Source organism: Juglans regia, chromosome 7 (assembly GCF_001411555.2).
Source record: "Juglans regia cultivar Chandler chromosome 7, Walnut 2.0, whole genome shotgun sequence".
NCBI classification, from domain to species: Eukaryota; Viridiplantae; Streptophyta; class Magnoliopsida; order Fagales; family Juglandaceae; genus Juglans; species Juglans regia.
Window position 1 is genome coordinate 1,414,747 of NC_049907.1, and position 14,929 is coordinate 1,429,675.

The 14,929-nt window shown below is 36.8% G+C and overlaps 1 pseudogene; it reads left to right on the plus strand.

Moving 5' to 3' along the window:
• Positions 1 to 646: 646 nt before the first annotated feature.
• LOC118343743 lies at positions 647 to 3,632 on the plus strand (annotated as a pseudogene).
• Positions 3,633 to 14,929: the final 11,297 nt, after the last annotated feature.

Consider the following 14,929-nt stretch of genomic DNA (forward strand, 5'->3'; position numbering starts at 1 on the left):
GTAACGAATGTGAGATGGTGAATTGAGATGAAATGAAATAAGATTAAAATTGAATAAAATATTATTTTTTATTTTATAATTTGAAAAAATTGAGTTATTTATTGTATATTTTATAAAAATGTATAAAATTATAATAATTAGGTTAAATAAGTTAAGATGGCTTTTGAATTCAAGATAATGGCCATCGAGAAGCCACAATATGCATATTCCAGAAAATAAATGCCCACGTTCCAGGAAAACCAAATAAAGCAGCCAAAATAGTGTCACAAAGTCACCGCGCAAATGGAAAATCAAAGTGGATAGAAAATCAAACCGGCCCTAAAATTAATTTTTTTAATAGTAGTTTTTTTATTTTTTTAAACTATTATACGATATTTATATATTTTACGATTGTACATAACATTATTCTTTCTATATACACCCCTTTCTCAGTTAATAAAGACCAAACAAGGCAAATGTAAAAGTCACTGAAAAAAAATAGAGAACGAAAATCAGGAACACACCAACAACGAGCATCAAAATAACCACAAGACACGGCCATCCTAAGTTAATAACTAATAAACACGCATACGCAGGAAACGATTATGGGAGCTGTATTTAAATCATTGACTTATAAATTGACGCAGACTTTGTCTATATTGGAAAATTACACTTCAACTGCAGAGTCCTCCAGAAAGGCCAAATTCTGAACCTCTGCTTCAAGCTTGTTCAACCTCATGGTCCAGAATTCTCAGATAAGCTTTGCTCCGAGTGAAAGCAAGCAACTTTTTCCCAGAGTTTCCATGGAAAAGCTTAGGTTCCACCAACTCCATACGCCTCTGTTTGCTCTTCTTCTTTTTCTCCTCCATTTCTCATCCCTCCAGTTTCTGTCCATGGCAGATTACTCTCTCCCAGATAAGTATTTCGTCAATTGCGGCTCTGCTACCAACGTCTACACCGGCCAACGGAATTTCTTCGGGGATTTGAATTCCAGTGACTCGACTTCCAATTCCATTTCCTTTACGGACCAGAACAGAGTCGCGATTGACAGCAACCAGTATTCAACTGCATCACCTCTGTACCAGACAGCAAGAGTTTTTTTGCACAACTCTTCGTATGAGTTCGATATCGACACTAATGGTACTTATTTTGTTCGTCTCCATTTCTTTGCTTTCTCCTCCCCAAGTACTCCAACTGATCTCTCCACAGCGCTTTTTGACGTCTGGACATCCGGGTTCTCACTCTTACTTAATTTCACTGCCAAAAACAGTAGCGACTCTCCTATAATAAAGGAATTCTTACTTAGCATACTCAATCCAGGCAAATTTAAAGTATATTTTGTTCCTCGGGGATCATCGTTTGCATTTGTAAATGCCATAGAAGTCTTCCGTGCCCCTGACGATCTGATCAATAATACAGCCCTACATGTTACTGCTGCTGGAAGCACCAATGATTATTACAAGGGTGTGCTGTCTAAGGCTTTAAACACCATTTACAGGATAAATGTTGGAGGCCCTAAAGTCACACCGGAAAACGACACGCTATTGAGAAACTGGGTTCCGGACAGACACTACATCTATAATCCAGACAAGGCAAAGGTTGTAACCCATTCCAGTAGCCCTAATTACCACCCGGATTCTGCCAGTCCGTATACTGCCCCTGATCTTGTCTACCAGACTGCAGAAGCGATGGATATCAATTCTAGCAGGCAAGCTGATTTTTTCAACATAACCTGGGGTTTTAATGTGCGTAGGAATGCTACACACCTCGTTCGTGTTCACTTCTGTGACATTGTTGGGGAATCAGTTGCTAATCTAAGATTCAATCTTTATATTTATAGTCGGTTCAGTACGATAATCGATTCCTACGAGTCTGTTGGCCTGTTAAATATTCCATTCTATGACAAATTTGTGGTTGATTCTGATGATTCGGGAACTATGAATATCAGTATAGGCCCTAGGGATGATTCTGCGGAAATAAATGCCTATCTGAATGGGCTAGAAATAATGGAGATACTGGAGACGTCGGGCTCAGTTCCTACAGTGCGTGAGCGCAAGAACAAACATGTTTTTCTTGTAGTTGGTTCGGTTCTTGGAGGGTTGGTTCTAATCTGCATTTTGGCAGTTGGCTTCTTTTTGGTTTTCAAATGCAGGAAGCAAAAGCCAGTGGAAAACTCGGACTGGTCACCAATACCTGTATTTGGAGTTGGGAGTACGCACAGCAAGGCGACTGAGGGAAGCACAAATGGCTCCCCTCTGCCTAATTTTAATCTCGCATTGAAGGTTCCTCTTGCTGAAATCCTATCTGCGACAAACAAATTCGACACCAGGTTGCAGATTGGTAAGGGTGGCTTTGGGAATGTCTATAGGGGAACTCTCAGACATGGCCAAAAAATTGCTGTGAAACGGAGTGAGCCAGGTTCAAACCAAGGCTTCCCAGAATTCCAAACGGAAATCATGGTTCTTTCCAAAATTCGCCACCGCCATCTTGTTTCCTTGATTGGGTATTGTGATGAGAGATCTGAGATGATACTTGTCTATGAGTTCATGGAAAATGGGACTTTAAAGGATCATATATATGCTTCAGATTTGCCTCGTTTGTCTTGGAAGCAAAGGCTTGAGATATGCATTGGTGCAGCAAGGGGTCTTCAATACCTCCACAAAGGTTCAGCTGTGGGAATAATACACCGTGATGTCAAGTCCACTAATATCTTGCTTGATGAACATTATGTTGCTAAAGTTGCAGACTTTGGCCTTTCGAAAACAGGTCCTATTGATGACACACCCATGTCAGCACAATTGTCAAAGGCACGTTTGGTTATCTCGATCCTGAGTATATTAGGTCCCAACAGTTGACGGAAAAATCTGATGTGTATGCATTTGGAGTGGTTCTTCTCGAGGTGCTATGTGCACGGCCAGCAATTAATGTCATGCTTTCCGGGAAGCAAGTAAATTTGGCTGAATGGGCAATGCTATGCAAGAAGGAAGGGACGCTTGAAGAGATTGTTGATCCTTCACTCAAGGGTCAGATTGATCCAAACTCCCAAAGAATATTTATTGAGGCGGCAGAGAAATGTTTACAAGAATTAGGTGCTGATCGCCCCACCATGGATGATGTGGTCTGGGACTTGGAATATGCATTGCAGCTTCACCAAACAGCAATCTGGAGAGAACCACATGAGGACAGCGCAGTCGATGGTTTACCAGGATTGGCATTGCCCAATGTACAGCGGTTGCCTTCATGTAGCATTACGATGGATGGAAGTGATATGCTGTTATGATGGATGATGGCTCCTACGTTAAAGCATGTGATGTTTTTTCCCATATGAAAATGGATGACGCCAGATAATGAAACTTGGTCTTTCTGGTCTAGTAATAACGCAACTAAGTTACTATAGCCTATACAAGTTTGTTAGGTATGCCTTTGTGAAGTCAATTTTGAATTTCGGGTCTTGCTAGCAGTGCCTCTGATTCGAACATGTTTTAGGAGATCCTAGTTGATTTCCTCAATATTGCTGATAGCTTTTTGCTTGAGTTTGGATGATGAACAGTAATGTTCCTTTTGAAGTGTTGGGACTTTCACTCTCTCCTTTTGTATTTTATTCTGTTAAAAAAAATTGTAAAGATGTGTTATATTTCTTAGTAAGTTAGCAATTCCCTGTATATATATATATAATTTACTTTTGGATAGAAGTGTGGTGAGATTTTCTTTTTCAAGTGCTGGGAAAAGTTCCCTGCAGTGATCCCAGCCTATAGAATACCTAAAGCGGGAGCCGGAGAACATGATTCTCTCTTGCCCTTTCTCTCAATCCATAATTTCACCGACTCTACAAAGGGTAGCAGAAATAGGAATAGTTGATAATCAATTAAAAAGAGAGCGATCATAGACTCTGCAAACCTAAAAATATCAACTTTCTAAACATCAACATTCAACACCCCCGTTGTTAGTTGGGCTTCTCCTTCCTCTACTCATCTAACTCCATCTTCAACACCCACTAAATATGTTGAATATAGAGCCAAAACTATCATGCACAGCAAACTCTGGATGTTGGAAACTATTTCCATTGGGAAGAAAAAATCTTATTTGTAGAGAAAGTGCATCAGAATGATATTATTGATTATTTCCATTGCTGAGGTTAATGCATCCGTTGGAATCGTGTCAAGTTTCCAGTAAATCTGCCATTGGTGCCCTGTAGCTGCTTTGAATCGTGTGGATCTGTTACACCCTGCACTTTTAGTTACACTTCAAATGCCATTGCGAAAACTATTATATTGAATCAAATTTATTTGGAATGTCCATTTTTATTGCCTCCTGTTTTTGTAAAATCACCCACTTATCCCATCATATTTAGCGTTTAGAACAAGTGATGATTTTATATGAAATTATATTCTTAACAGTTTTTAACGGTCATAATTTTCCTCGTAGCTCTCCATTAGAAAACTGTTGTTGGGTTAAGTTCAACGTAATGAGCAATTTATAAAGCCTAAAAAGCTCATTAATCAGCACACAAGAAAATATTTTCACATACTAAGAGAGTGTCTAAAATTCAAGAATCTATATCGATACATAAATCTGATATGCATATATGTAAAAGGTGAAAATCTCGGTTAGCAGCAAAGTTCTAGTTCTTTTTTTTTTATATATAAGAAATAAACTTCATTTCATCCATGAAATTGAAGTTACAGTTGTGATTAGTCAATACAGAGATAAACTCAGATTACAAGCCAAACTACTTATCTGTTGTAAGCTTCCCCGCACACAAATTTCTTTGCAACGGACATTGTTTTTACTTCTAAAAACTCTCTACTGACAAAACTGGTTTGTCTAAGAGTATGAGTATCACTCTCTGTTAAAAATAGAGATAACCATCCCCCACCTCCAAATGAAGAAGGAGAAACCACCCCCATCCTCCAAAAGTGGAGGGGGTTCTCCTGCTATGGACAAAGGAAGTTGTTCTTAATGTTCAGAAGGATTATGGTTCCGATCCGGGCTCTAGTGTGAGGATCTATTCCTCTAAAGAAGTTTCAGTGAGAAAGTCTTGTAGGGCTAAGGCCCAACCTCAAAAGCTGAATTTATGATTGATAAATTAGTTGTGTGGAATGTGAGGGGTTTGGGGACGTCAAAAAGTAGGTTAAGAAATCTGGTTCATAAGTATGACATTTCTGTGTGGGTGGTTTTGGAACCTTTCCAGGAGGTTTCGAAACTGCGGAGTTGGGCCTTGAGCTTGCAGCTCCCTAATTATGCGTCTAATGTGGAGGTAGGTGGAAAAATATGGGTGTGTTGGAAAGAGGATATTGACATGGATGTAATAGGAATGACAAATCAATCGTTGATTGGCTTTTTCTAGGCTAATCGTCGTAATCTATTAGGGCATTAGCATTAAATTGACCATCCTATTCTTTAAATTTTGACTAATATGTAGCTTTTTCACTTTTACCTAATCATTCAAAACTTAAAGTTTACATTAGATTAACCATCACATTCTCTATAATAATAAAATTTTATTATTTTATTATTTTTTATATTTTTTTAATTATTTTTTATTTTATTTTCATAATCTTCAATAACCTCCAACTATCATATTCATTTTCATTTTCACAATACAAAAATCTATAATATAATAATATTATATGTATATAGATGGTAAAATCTCACATGAATAAAAATCTCATATTTATAATATAATAATCTCAAAAAACATTTTTAGATTTGCCATAATTCTTTTCATATTTGAAAAGAAAAATGAATTTACTATAACTAATATTTTGAATGAAAATAATTTAGTTAATTCAATGTCTCCACGGATAATATTTGCTAAATTTAAAGATGAAAAATCATTTGGCTAATCTAATAGCAATGCTCTTAGCAACTTTTGTCTATGCTAAATGCACTCGGCTTAAGCGTTAGGATCTTTGGTCCCAGTTGAGTGGGGTATCTTGTGTTGGAGTGTCATGGGTGATGTTAAGGGATTTTTATATTATTAGAAATAACCAGGAAATAGTGGGGGGTAGACTGAGGCCCTCTTCAGCTATTGATGATTTTAATGATTGCATCGGGAGGTGAGAGGTGGAAATATTATGCTAAAGATAGACATGAGCAAGGCATACGATCAAGTCGACTGGAGGTTTTTGCAACATGTTCTGTGAGTTATTGGTTTTCCTAAGTTTTTTGGCAGGTTGATCCATAATTGTGTAGCAATCACATGGTTTTCTATAATGATGCATGGTACTCACAAAGACTTTTTCAAGTCTAAAAGGGGTCTTTCATAGGGGACCCACTTTCATCGTACTTATTTATTATTTTGGAAGAGGTTTTCTCCAAAATGCTGAAGCGGCAGATGCCTGAATGAGGAATTTTATAGCTTTCTCATCCGTTTGGTGCCCCCAAACTTCACACTTATTGTATGCAGATGATGTGGTGGTTTGCAAATGCAAGCAAAGGTTCTATTCGATGCTTAATGGTAGTTTTGAATGTTATGAAAGATGTACTGGCCAACGGGTGAATCATGAGAAGTCGGTGATCTTTTTCTCTAAGTTAAGTTTGTGCCAAAAGCGAGAATTGCTTTTAGAGACTAGGCTTGTCGAAGGGTGTTTCCCTTTTACATACCTGGGAGTGCCAATGGTTAATGGAAAGCTTAAGGTTATGAGCATTGAGATTATGAGCACCATAACTCAAAAAAATAGATCACACCATGGAAAAAATGTGAAAAACTCATTTTTTCTTGATGGAGCTCATATTTTTATAAAGAATTTATACATTTTAGACTTGTACCTAATATTACTCTTTTTCTTTTGAGGATGGCATCCGTCACGTTTTCGAAATCTATAAAGTAATCAAGTCTAATGTATTATTACCTATTGCAGCCGACCGCAGTCATGGAATTATAGCATTTACATCCGGCTGAGTATAAGTGCTCTTTTGGCTAACATTTAACTTTCAACAAAAAAGACTTTGCATTCGGCTGACTATTACGGGAGAAAAACTTCATATTTGAACAGTAGATTATTAAATATGGGAATTTACTGTTTATCTATCGATTATTTTTTACAAATATTTTATTTGACCAACAAAACAAATTTACTCTTCCTCGAATCATCTATACTTTCTCTTGTATCCATTTTTTTTTTATATAGGAAACTTGTACTCATATTTGTTATAGTTAAAATTTGACAAAAATTTCTCAATTGATATAATACATTTTTTTTTAAAAAAAATTGACCTTTTGGGGAAGATGATTTTTTAAAAAATATTATCAAAACTGATTTTGAAAATAGTACTGTTTGGAGAGATAAATAATTTTAAAAAAATCGTTAGAGATGAAAAGTGGAAAACACGTGCACAAAAAGTAATTAAATAATTATAAATAGGTGAAAAGAAATAAGGTAAAAAATAATAATGCTAAATAATAAAAAAATATTATTTTAATAAAGTATAGAAACAATAGAGAGTACAATGTAAGAAGTTTTAGTCATGGGATTGTATAAAAAAATGTGATTATTTTCTTCACTTTGGAACCATATTATTGGTATCGTTACTTCTTTTTTATTTTTTATTTTATTTTTATACACTGTAATTGTTGTAATGAGATGTTTTTTCCGATTCCTTCTTTTTGTATTTCTCTTAGTGATAAAAGCCAAGATGTGACATAGAGATCTCAATTTGGAGTTTTGCTGTCACCAAGATTAATTGTCAGTAAATTTTCTTTAAAAATATTAAGGTGGCAAGGGTCGAAGAACTCAAGAGAGTGTCATTGCCCCTTTAATCACTAGGTATGAATGCAAAGACATTCAGCTTAAGTGGACGAGGGCAAAAGCACTCAAGGGAGTGTCATCACCCATTTAATCGTCAGACAAATGCAAGAGCATTTGGCTTTAAAAGGCAAGGTTCAAAGCAATCAGGGGGATGTCATTGCTTGTTAGTCACCATGCGAATGTAAGGGAATTCGACTTACATGGGCGAGGGTCGAAGCACTCAAAGTAGTGTCATTGCCCATTGATTGCCAGGGCGAATACAAGGACATTTGACTTAAGTGGGCGAGGGTCAAGGCATTCAAAGGAGTGTCATCTCCCTTTAATCGCCATGTAAATGCAAGGGCATTTGGCTTAAGGGGATGAAGTTCGAAGTACTCAAGGGAGCATCATCGCCCATTAGTCACAGTGTGAATGCAAGGGCATCTAGCTATAAGTGCTTCAACCCTCATCGCCAGGTGCGAATGCAAGGGCATTCAAATTTTGCTCTAATCAGGAGAAAAATATCATTGCGTGATAAGAGACTTGATTCGAAAATGAAACAATTTTATTCATAATGTAGAATTTACATGGATACACTTAGGCAAAATATTTCCTCAGGTGCTCAGCATTCCATGGATGGAATAGTTCCTTTCCTTCTACGTCTTTAAGGCAGTATGATCCTGGTCGGAGACTGGCGACAACTATAAACAGACCTTCCCATCGGGGACCAAGTTTACCTTCTCCTTGTGTTGTTATTCCTTCCTACTTTATGACTAGTTCGCCAATGTTGAAGTAGTGCTCCGCTTTCTTTTTATTAATCACTGGGCCCATTTGCACTTCAGGTTCTTCCCTTCTTTCCCCCAGCAGATCGAGATTTTCTTCTAGTTTATTATCATTTGAGTCTTTTTTAAATTAGAGCTCTCTTGGGAGTTTTAGTGGTGGTTCGATATACCCACTAGACTCCGGGCAGCTCCTCAACCCAATTTTCCTTCTTGTCGACCAACTTATTTTTCAACATCCCAAGTAAGGTCTTGTTGGTTGCTTCTAGTTGGCCTTTGGCTTATGGGTGACTCAGGGAAGAGTATTTGAACTTTATTCCTAACTTAGCACATCAGTCATAGTAATGATCAAAGTCGAATTGCCTCTCGTTGTCTGAAATTATACTCTGAGGTATGCCAAATCGACACACGACGACTTTCCACATAAACTTGGTGATGTTTTTTATGGTGATTGTCACCAAAGTTTTTGCTTCCACCCACTTGGTGAAGTAATCCACATCAATAACCACAAACCTTACTCCTCATTTACTTAAGGGTAGGGTGAAGACTTTGTCGACTCTCCATTATGCGAACAGTCAAGACGACATGATCGACGTCAATTCCTTTGGCACGCAATGAGATACGTGTGCAAAACGTTGATACTTTGTGCAATTTCTGACGAATTCTTTCACGTCTTTGAGGGCACACGGACAATAATAGCCCGCCTTCATGACTTTTCCATCCAGGGCTCTCCCACTAGAGTGATTCCTATACACTCCTTCGTGTATTTCTGTCAGTAAGTATTTTACCTCTTCCAATGAGACGCACCTTAAGAGAGAGGTAGAAAAGCCTCATCTGTACAATACCTTGTATATCAGGGTGAAGCAAACTTTTTTGTTCTTTACCTTAATCTCTTAAGCGCCGCCACCCCTTCAGTTAACTTTTGCACCTCATTTATATTTTGAGGAGGTTTCATGTCCATTATTACTTTAATTTTTTTCGGGTTGGCTGAGACCATGAAACTCAGGAACTTGCATGAATATATACTAAAAGCACACTTTGTTGAGTTAAACTTCATTTTGTACTACCGCAAGATGATGATAGCTTCCTGTAGGTCTGCCATGTGCTTCTCGAGTTCTTTGCTTTTGACAAGCAAGTCATCTGCGTAAACCTCCATGTTACGACCTATCTACTTCTTGAACATGTGGTATACCAACCTTTAGTATGTAGCCCTGGCATTCTTTAGCCTAAAGGGCATTACATGGTAATAGTATAGCCAGTGATCCATTATGAAGGATGTCTTCTCTTGATCGTTTGAGTTCATCCAAATTTGGTTGTACCCTAAGTAGGCATCCATGAAACTCGGCATGCGATGTCTCGCCGTGGATTCCACTATCAAATCAATTAGCGACAGGGGGAAGCTATCCTTAGCTATCCTTTTGGGCACGCCTGTTTTAGATCAATGAAGTCAACGCACATTCTCAATTTTCCGCTCAACTTCTTCACTAACACCATATTGGATAGTCACTCTGAATAGTAGCTTCCCTAATAAACCCCGCAATTAAGAGTCATTCCACTTCTTCAGCTATTACTGCATATTTCTCCTTGTTGAAACGACTCCTTTTTTGCTAGACCTTCTTAGCCTTAGGGATCACACACAGACGGTGCCCAATGATCTCATTATTGATCCTAGGCATGTCTTTATGGATCCAGGAGAACACATCTTTTGTGTTTGGCCAAGAGTTGTTTTAGTTGTTGTCTTATCTTGAACCCCATTTTGGTTCCTATTCGTGTTGTGGCTTTGGGATGTTTTGGGTCCAAGACCACAAGTTCTAGAGGTTCATTCACCTCTGTTTATTTCGAATCTTGCTCAACCCTCGTTTCGACCTCATGGTCAATAAGTTCTAATGGAGGCGATGGTGCTTCATCAGACTTAGAGCTTTCTGCCATTCGCACATTTTTTCCTCCGTTTTTGAGCTCTTGTACATAGCACTATCTTGCTAGTACTTGTTCTTCACGTACTTCTCCTACTCCTGCCTCAGTCAAAAACTTCATATTCAGGTGGTAAGTAAAGGTCACGACGTTCAGGCTATTCAGGATTAGGCATCCAAGAACAGCATTGTAAGATGAGGGAGCCTTGACCACCAAAAAGTTGTTCATGATCGTGGCGGTGTAAAGTCCGTTGCTGGTGGTCACAGGCAATGTTATAGCGCCCACATGTTGAACTGCATCACCTGAAAACCCTTTTAGTGGTGTGGGCGAAAGGCGTAGTCGGCCTAGGTTGATTCCCATTTTTCTAAAAGCATCCCAGAAAATGTGTTGGCCGAACTGCCATTGTCAATCAAAATTCTCCTGGTGGTATAGTTGGCTACCAATAGCGTCACCACCAGTGCATCATCATGGAGGCATTGGACCCCTTCACAGTGTTCATCGCCAAAGGATATGGGGACTGTTTTCTGGTTCCTTACTTGTTTTGGGGACCTCTCTATTGAACAACTTGATTTGGGCCACGTGAAGTCAAGAAACAAGGGAGGGTTTGTGAAGGGATTTGGGCCTATATGGAAACAATAGCCTACTTTTTAGTTTAAATAAAATAAGATTAGCGATTTATGCTTTTAACACCTCCATTTCTTTTATTCTCTGTTCAAGTTCTTTTTCATCCACCCAAGATGAGTGATATTTGTCCGAGTAGGGGTGCTACCTGCACCATACGGTGCGGGACACCTCATCCCCGCCCCCCACCCCCCGTCTCCCACCATGCAAGCAGAGGGTTTCCAACCCCACCGCCGGAAGGCGCCCCCCACCTCACCTTCCGCTCAACCCAATGACCCATTGGGTCTATAAATTTTTTAAAAAATTTTAGACCCAAATTATAATATAATTTAAATTATAAATTAAATTTTATACATTCAGAAAAAATATAAACTCATTAGAGTTTTATTTTGGATTACCTTGACCTCCTAGGCCAACCGTTATATAGGAAGTCAAGGCAATACAATAATCATACTTAAGTACTGTGAGACTCATGCATAAAAAATATTTACAAAAATATCCTTTGTTATGCACAAAATTTCATACAAATTTCGTCTCTTCCATCATATTTTTTTTTTTTTTAAATACTCTAACTAGAAAAAGATTACATATATAAAATTAATTTTATAAATTGATGTGACATAATGTGATTCGTTATATTATAAAATTATTTTTATTATAAAATAAATCTAATAGATTATATGAAATCACGTTAGATTGTGAGATTACTTTTGTTAATTACTTTATAGCTGTAGCACTCTTCTTTTAAACAACCAAATATTTTCATTGGTATTTTACCATACGTAATTTATTCTCGAGTTTGGCTTATGTCCTTTTCACATTTTCCTACTATATGCAAAATAAAATAAAAACTTGAAAGAAACGTTAACATACAACGTAGAGCCATTTCTCATTCACATGACAACAGATTATCATGCATCATCTTTCAAAAACCGGGCCACTAGTACCATTGCATGCTACTATGACCGCTGACTAGTCTTAATGCGACTACTCCAGATTAGACCACCAATCTAGCTAACTCCTTTGTTGGGGAAAATGAGTTCAGATATCATGATCAATTGATTCAATTTCATGTAGTCTTCAGTCTCCCTAGAGGACTACTGTATCTATATGAGAACTTTCCGATGAGTTGTGCCGCCGGCAAAACCTTACACTACTCGTCAAGATATTAGATTTTCTACGCATGCACCCACCAACTTGGACTCGCAGTCTCCTATTTTCCTCCTCCATGCCTCCATATTTCTTTTCTCTTAGTTTATTTTTTCCCTTGTTCCTAATATTTCAAACCAGGAACCTCCCGAGCTGTTTCCTTCAGAAGAATCCCGCACTGATCTTCACCTTCCCACCAAAAACACTATAAATATGACGCTCCAAGCTCGCTCTGCTGCATACCACAGAGACTATCTTTCTTGCATCGACAAGTTTGTGTAGTGAAAAGCCTGTATCTCGATTGCCATTCAACATGAAAACCACCTGCAAATACTATTACAGCTTCTCTGTGCTTTTTCTACTGCCTGTTTTCATGGCGACAGTACTCGAAGCTCGAGATCCCTTCAATGTCATGGAGCCTCGAAGCAATAGTAGGACTGTTGATGGAGGTCTTGAGGGTTTCTTTGATGGGTTATCTCTTGGAGCCATCAAGCAATCGGGCCCGAGCCCTGGCGCCGGACACAAGTTCACAGAACACCAGACCCTTGGAGGAATTAAGGACTCTGGTCCCAGCCCTGGTCAGGGTCACAGCCATGTTAATGGCGCACACCATTGACGCAGCTACGTACCCTTGCAACGATTTCTGATCTCTTTCTACGTTGATGATAATTTGGTCGCAATAAGTTTTTTTATTGGTTCGTTTATTTGTTGGGGACAAGCAAAGATTTCTTATATAATTGGTTATTTTTTGGGTTAATAGATACTTTTTTTTTTAGTTCTATGATCTCATGATCTAATATTAGGGGCTTATAATATGGTTCTAACCCTTCAGCTTAATTAGCCAGTAGCTGTTGAAATCTACGTATCCAACTGGATAAAACCTTGTATCCAACTAGAAAAACTATGTATTTCTTCTTCTGTGTAATGAAAGTATGGATTATGTTATCTTTTCAAAAAAAAACATCTCTTAAAGAAAATTTACTGACAATTAATCCCGCTGACAGTGCAACTCCAAATCGAGATCTCTATGTCACGGATTCACGTCTTAACCTGTCCCACTAAGAGAAATACAAAAAGAAAGGAATCAGAAAAATATCCATTACAACAAATACAGTGTATAAAAATAAAAAATAAAAAAGAAGTAGAGCAATGCTACGTGCAATGCAAGCCTAATATGGTACAATAATATGGTAATGATACCAATAATATGGTTTCGAAGTGAAGAAAATAATCACGTTTTTTTTTTATACAATAATCCCATTAAGATCGGGCATTCACGTTGGACTCTCTAAAGATTTTGTCAAATTCCAGTCAAAAAAACACATTTCCCTATTGTTTCTTTCTTTATTAAAATAATATTTTTTTATTATTTAGCATTATTATTTTTTAACTTAATTATTTATAATTTTCACGTATTCGTAATTATTTAATTATTTTTTGTGCACATGTTTTGGACTTTTGATCATCTCTAATGAATTTTTTAAAAATTATTTATCTCTTCAAACAATAATATTTTCAAAAGCAGTGCTGATAATATTTTTTAAAAAATCATCTTTCCCCATATATATGGTCAAATTTTTTTAAAGAAAATGGATTGTTTCAATGGTGACATTTTTGTCAAATTTCAACTATAATAAATATAAGCACAAGAGAAAGTATAGATGATTTGAAGAAGTGCTTGTTTTGTTAGTCAAATAAAATATTTGTAAAAAATAATCTATGGATGAATAGTAAATCCCCATATTTAAGATTCTACTGTTCAAATGTCAAGATTTTCTCCAATAATAGTCGGCGAATGTAAAGCCTTTTTCTTTTTTGCTAAATTTTAGCCAAAAAGCACTAATACTGATCAGCCGGATGTAAATGCTAATTCCACATCGGAAAATACTTTAAATACAAAGGAATTATATAAAAATAAATTCACAAACTAATGTGATTTTATGTGGTTCGTCAGATTATAAAGTTATAGTTATTGTAAAGTAGATCTAACGATTCTCATGATACCACATCAATTTGTACATTTATTTTTGTATAATCTTTTTGTATATATAGCAGTTTTCTTCCTTAACTGCGGTTGGCCACAATAGGTAACGATACATTAGACTTGATAATTACTTTATAGATTTCAATGAACTCTCTCACGCCATCATTCTATGTATCCTCAAAGAAAAAACGGATAAACGTATGCTTCAAGCAAAAAAAGGAATATGGATGTGTCCCTTGGAGGAGGAAGGTTTTGTAACGTTACACACAACATAACTACACTCCATAATCATATCACTAAAAGTTTCAGCTCTGCTTCAAGCAGTTCTTTAATTCAGAGTTTGTAAATGTGGTTACAGCTAGCTGAAATAAAAAGCAGGCAACCTCGTTTGTTTTAAGAGATGAGATGAGTTGAGATTAAAGTTAAAAATTTGAATAAAATATTGTTAAAATATATTTTTTTCATATTATTTTTGTTTTGAGATTTGAAAAAGTTCAATTGTTTATTTTATTTTATGTGAGAATTTGAAAAAATTGTAATGATGAGATAGGAGGTTTTCAAAGTTTTGGATTTTAATCTTGAAAGCAAACCATAGAATTATTTTATTGTATAAGAAACAAACCAGGCCTTAGAATTATTGTATTGTATAAGAAACCCACGATAGTGAAATGAAGTACTTGCCATTGTAGATGGTGTATTATTGTTTTGTTCCAATGGTGTTTGTAGAAGAGGAACTGAAATTGCCATTACAGATAGAAATATTGGCTTCATCAATA